The sequence below is a fragment of the Ctenocephalides felis genome, unplaced genomic scaffold, assembly GCF_003426905.1.
Source record: "Ctenocephalides felis isolate EL2017-DRISC unplaced genomic scaffold, ASM342690v1 CF-g0.4_SCAFFOLD_01170, whole genome shotgun sequence".
NCBI lineage: Eukaryota > Metazoa > Arthropoda > Insecta > Siphonaptera > Pulicidae > Ctenocephalides > Ctenocephalides felis.
The window spans coordinates 54,783,919-54,791,085 of record NW_020537324.1 but is presented as its reverse complement, the minus strand read 5'-3'; positions in this window follow the sequence as shown (position 1 = coordinate 54,791,085).

Sequence of the window (7,167 nt, the reverse complement as noted above, 5' to 3'; positions counted from 1 at the left end):
ATTGTAAGTATTAGCAATTTATTTAATTAGTTTTCCAAATCAATGTATCAATAACAACTTATGATGCTACCTCTCTTCATTTGTTAGTTATCACAATTGTATTAAAAGAAATGAAGCAATTAATACCCATGCTCAAGTTTTTAAAGTATTACGTCAGTAAAAAAGTTTCACTTATTACTGAAATTAAATTTATTAATAATTTACTGTTGTGATTTTTTACTAATCACACAAACACTTGCACTCATTTTATATTAAAACATTGTATAGAACGTCGATAATTGATAAAAATGATTTATAATGACTAGGTTTTAAAAGTACTCATACATTAAAAATTATAACTTTTTATATAATTTTGTTCACTATTTTTATATAAGTTTGTATTTATCGTTGCTTAGTTTAGTCAAACCGTAATATTAAAAATTAGCAAATTCATGATATATTCGCATGATACTACAAGAGCGATGTGGCAAAGTATTTTTTCAATCGATTACATGTATGCATTATTTGAGATCTATATAATCATCATTCAATCAAAGCAGTTTCTCAGAGATCACTCGTGCGAACATATAAAATAACTTAATCATAACAAGACAATAAACGTTTTTTTAGATTCTAATATATTTTTGTACACAACCCCTAGAGCTCTGAAATAATTATATCACAAATAATAGATTAAATTTACAACAAATAACACATTTTTGTACAACAGATCTTTGTAGAGAATGATGCGGTAACACTATTCACACAAATTCAATATACCAGATGGTTTAATAAACACATTTCTCCAAATATATTATAATGATTAAATTTTGCGAGGCGAGCTTTCTCTAACATTTTCTTTAACCAATTTCTTATTAAGTTAATAGTTTATATAGAATAGATACAATTGATTTTGGTGTACTCTATATAGGGTAGGACGGGGCACAAAAGTCCAATTTGGCTTTGAGCAATTATACTGTGAAAACCAAACCAACAAATAACAATATATCAAACAAACAACTATCAGACTACGTTCATAAAACTCTCAGCTAATTCATTAATCAATGTAAAAATTTTTTGCTGTTTTTTTTTTTAATTGTCACCTATTTTTTGTCTCATAGGCGGTGTAAATTGGGACGTCCAAGAGGCAAACAAATCTAATATCTTATTTTTAATGTTGAAGAGATTTACGAAACAATAGCTACATTATTCAACCAATGAAAAATATAAATTTTATTACTACACAGTGATAACATTGTATAGAGCCATGATCTGGTATTTTGTCAGAAAATATTCATCAGCAGAATTGGAAGAACTATTTATTTATTTATCTTCTGAATAATTGCTTTCCTTAACTCAATCTACTTTTTTAATGCTCAACTTTGTCAGAGGAAGGTTTAGTTTCGTTATTTTTACCCTCACCCACGTATAAACTTTTATGAAGGTTATATAAAAAAAATCCAACTTAAAATCAACATACATTTTACAATACATTAAATAACGTATATCAAAAAATTATATTAAGGTCTCATAAACTTAGAAAATAAATACTTTTTTATGGATTTCAAACGTTGCCGTTTATATCGCCCATATAGCAAAGTCGTAAGAATCAAGGTGATGACTGGTTCTCATCTTTACCCTCTACGTTCAAATATTGTTGTTAACAATTTCTTAACTTTACTTGTTTTGATATATCGGTGATCGACCTTTTTACCCGCGGACTTTTGAGCCCCGGTCTACCCTTTACACGTATAAGCAATACAATATGCATTGCCAATTTAACAAATTCCGAAATCAATTTTGCAATTCATTTTGGATTGAAATTTTTGAAAATAAAATACAATTAATTTTAACATTAATTAATAATTGTCTCGATCATACAATTAAACTATTTTTAAATTAATTTAAGTAACTTTGTAACATTTACGAAAAATTGTGCATTATTCTATGCTTTATAAATTACGTTGTAAAATACTAACAGAATTGTTAAATAAGTCAAATTTGGCTTCATTTCGAGCATAGAGTTAAAAAAATAATTGTACACAAATTATATTATCTTTTGAATTATGAATTTAGTAATTTCCTTAGTTTCATCAATGTTCTAGTACTGTAAGCAACATTATTTTTTATTAGTAAGAAATATAAGTATTGAATTCTTTTATTCATTCGATAATTTTAATCAGATTATTTTTTAGATCGGGTTTGGCGAAGTAAACCATAAAAGTATTGAATTCCTGAATAATGTATTTGCTTCAACTTTGAATTTTGGTTAAGAGTAACCTATTCAAATTATTAAATAATTATATTTTTTATATTCTGCAATATTCAATAATCATACACATATATACAAAAATTGTATATACGAGACGTGGATATGAAATTAAAATATTCATATCAAATGTTCATTTTAATGTCAACACGAAAACATAGATTAGAAAGAATGCACATACCAAATTATCATATACTATCATACAATTATTTTAATGAAAATATTAATCGTACATGCTAACTTATGAAAATATATTGTCACGTAAATCGGTGCGTTGAATAGCATGAAATTATTTTTCTATATATATATTTATGTACAAAAGGTCATAGTGTGTTTATTATTTATTCAAATATATTGAATTTCAATTCAGATAAATGATTTATAATATCCTTCTATTATATATTCTACAGACGGAATACAAGGCGTCAAACTGAAAATCTATAGCTTCGCACTAATATTCAAATTGGGCAGTTTCCTCGCGAAATGAGTTTTTTTCACCGTTCATATTGCATATGCAATTATTTATGCTCACAAATTATACGCTCTTATTAATTCTTAAAGATATAACGACGGACATAATATTACTTAAAAGCTATTTATAAGATCTTATTGTAATTTATGAAATTATGTATCTAAAATTAAATCTAATAAGCCCACGATACATAAGTAACTGGTTGCAATAAAAACGGATCCTATTTATTTTCAAATCATCTAAAGATAGATCTTGATTTTGTATTGTATATTTATATCTCTATTTATTTATAATAATGTATGTATACATTAGATAAGCTTTGAAGGATTTCAAAATTACTACTTGTATTTGTTATATAAAGCTGGTAGTACGTAATACTATAATAAACTTCTATGCTTCAAATGACTTGAAATGATGTATTTAGATTGAGTGGCGCGACACTATCACTAACGGCATATTAATTAGCATTTGTATAATTTAATTAAATATGCATACATCAAAATTATGGACAGCTTGTCTATTAAAATTGCTGTTGAAATGATCATTAATCATAGTTTTATATTCGATTAAATTAATTAAACTTAGGGGCCAATCCTGCGGTAAAATGGACAATTATGGCAACGCTATCTCATCCTTTTTCCTTGGTACTAAAATCTGTGAAGTTGCTACTTATTTACTGTGCATTTATAACATATGGTTTTATGTGTAATTTGCTTGATCGTGCAGCAAGTAGATAGCAATTTCACAGTTTTTAGTAGCAAAAAAAGGTATAAGATAGCGTTGCCCTAACAATTCTATTCCCATCGTAAAATTGGCCTCTTGATTGATTTGAAAACATATTCATTTTGTAAGTTATCTAATTTTCAATAAATATGATATTCAAATAGGTATAAAATAATCAAAAATTAAATTTAACATATTTATATGTAAAAATATAAGATTGGCTACAAAGTTAGTGGGACTTACAGCTTGGATGGTTTCAATCGCTTTAATTTAATTTTTAGGTTTGCTTACGTAGTCCAAATACCTTTACCTTTTGTTAATGGATAGTAGGCAATTTAGATGTCCATCAGTCTGAAAGAGTTTTTTGATCGATTGCGTAGTTTTCGTTTGGCGTACGTTGAAAGATTGACGAAAAATTCGATAATGTTTGTCATAATTTCTTTTTTATTTCTTCAAAGATAAAAGGGCGTCTTAAATTCACAAAAAATTGAGTGTTTATGGTAAGCAATAAACATGAGTTGTTTATGGTAAAGAAGCCTTAAAGAAACAGTAATGTCAAATTTGATTCTCGATTTTTCTCATTAAAAAATGTAAAATATGTTGATTATAAAAGGTATTGTCTACTCTCATTTTTTTCACTCAACCGAAAGATCAATTCTGATGTCTACATTGGACAACTAATACAATTAAACAACACAGTCGAAGAAATGCGGCCCTAAAATGACCAATCGAAATAGTGATTTATCCATCACATATCTTTGACCACTCCGCAAAATTATTGGAGCTTTGTGAGGATATTTTGCCATATTTACCCATTCAGTCCTGACCTTGCACCTTCTGATTGCTTTTTGTTTCGATCTTTACAAAACTTTTTGAATGGTAAACATTTCAATAATTATGATTGTATCAAATTGTATCTGATTTAGTTTTCTACTAATAAAAACCAAAATTTCTATAATAGTGGGATAATGATGCTTCTTGAAAGATGACAAAAAATAATTGATCAAAATGGACAATACATTACACAATAAAGTTATTTAGTTCCACTAAATTACTCTGATTTTCTAATAAAAATCCGCACTTACTAAGTTGCCAATCTAATATTATAGTATTTTTACGCATAATTTTCACTAACTTATTCAAATTCTGCACCGGCTAACAATTGTTACTCTTTTGTTGGTAATCAACAACTATCGGTACGGTTTATGTATTATAGTAGGTTTTATCAAATAAAATAATTAATATTAAATATTAGGTTAGGGAAAAAGAAATCCATTATTTTTACGTGAACTTCAAGACTTTATTTAACATGTTTTGCATTGTCCGATTTAAGTCAAATATGCACCATTTTGTTCTATAATTTGTTGCCATTTGCAATGCATCATAACTTCCCAACCAAGCTCCTGGAGTTTTTGACTGGTGTCGTGTTCCATCAGGACAACGCCAGGCCACACACTTCTATAGTGACTCGTCAGAAACTCCAGGAGCTTGGTTGGGAAGTTTTGATGCATCCACCATACAGTCCGGACCTCGCACCAAGCGATTACCATCTTTTTCTTGCATTGCAAAACTTTTTTAGTGATAAGAAATTGGCATCAAGGAAAGAGTGTGAAAATCAATTGCTGGAGTTTTTCGCTAATAAGGACCCAGACTTTTATGAGAGAGGCATAATGAAGCTATCATTAAAATGGCAACAAATTATAGAACAAAATGGTGCATATTGGACCTAAATCAGACAATGCAAAACATGTTAAATAAAGTCTTGAAGTTCACGTAAAAATAATGGATTTCTTTTTATCCAACCCAATATTTTACAATAATTTGTATCCATTTAATTAAACCTACTGCCAGACATAAATATATTTAAAACTATACTCTGTTCTAGATATAAAGTATTGTGCTCACCATTCTTCCTACATATTTTTGACTTCCAGTGCGTCACTCATCTAAAACATACTACCTTTTCGCATGCACCTGGCGCCGCCCCTACCGCCCATGATCGCCCCACTTGACACGGACCTATTCATCACCTCGCGTTCTCTTATGCGCCTTAGCACGTCGCTGGCGCTCGATCTACGCGCGTGGCTCGGGATGACCGCCGGACTCAACGCACCACTACCAGACGTATCCATTGCTTCCAGGCGAGAGCTGGCCGAACGCGACTTTGAAATAGCGGTGTTCGAATCCCGTATATTTGCATCTGGTGTTGGAACAATTACGATATCCGGAGCAGCCGGCGTAGGTTTCGTTGTCCTTGCGAACGCAAGTGATACTAATGTTTCACTAAGTCGACGTAGACTCAAAATCACAGAAGGACGTCGGGATTGCGATGCTGAACCAATAGGCGGCGGAGATGCGCAAGGAGTTGCTTCACATTCGGATTCAGTGATGGGAGTTGAGCTGGCTGAACCGCTGATCATTGTGTAATCGATATTAACAAGGGCGCGTGGCTGAGAGTTCTGGTGTTGATGACTTCTCCCTAAAAGTTAGACATATCTAATAGTTGGATAGATTCATATATTGACTTAAATTACTTGGTTATGATGAATTATGCTTGGATGCTTTTACTAAAAATCAAATTTAATTTTGAGGTCATTATCATTCATTTCATTAACAACTAATACTACTAAATAACTAATTATATATAACTACTAATACTACTAAGTGAAATACGGACAAAATGGTAGAAATTGACAAAACAACACAGTGGTATGTAAAAACTAGTCTTGTTTTAGTAATAATTCCGCAACTGTTTAACATGAAAAAGGCATATTACAATCCTGTCAGACATTGACCGTTATTGTCAAAGTCTTATCGTAGTAATGAGTTCAAACGTTAGTATCAAACATTAGCTTCTCATGTTTTTGAGGACTTCCTTATCATTCATTGTAATTATTTCTATAAAAATCAATGAGCTCATGCACCAGCAGATAGATATTTTAAATACGCATATTTCGTTCGTATACATCTTGAAAAGTTTCCGAGTTATAGGCGTTTATCCGTTAGAAACTTAAAAATTTGAAAGAGTTTGTGGCGAATATCTCGGGAACGGTAAAAGGTATCAAAATAATTCATGTACTAAATTAAAGACATTTTAGTTTAGAGTTTTGAATCTTAAGACATCAAAGGCCTATAATATATAGTTTGCAAGTTATAACCGTTTAAAGATATCATATGTAAAAAATGCCCAAAAATGGGCGAAAAAAAGTTAGTTTTATTAATTTGTCACAGACTTCCCGGGCACGTAGAAGCTTCAATTAAACATCAGGTGAATTGTCACGTGGGCTAGAATAACGTGAAAAAACTGCATTTTAATATTCTCAACGGTTGCCAAATAAATCGAAAAAAACTGAATAATGATATATTTTATATTGATCAATTTTATCAATACTTAATGGAATTTTAAAAATTAATCATTCTTGTTCACTTTTGGACAAAATGGAATACTTATGCAATGGACAAAATGACATAGCACTAATTTGTCAGCACTACAATATAGTTCATTCCAGATCAAGAAAAAAGAAAATTGAAACCTATCAAAGGCGGTTAGCCTTTAACTTCTACTCTAATTACTTCTAAGAATAGACCAAAAGATCCACGGGTAAGAAGAAAATACTTGCATTTTTTGCAAAACACTCTTAGTCCGACAAGGTTGTTGACCTCTGTTGGCGAAAGTCCCAAAAAGAACCAAACGATTTATTTGTGAACTAACTTCTTAAAAATT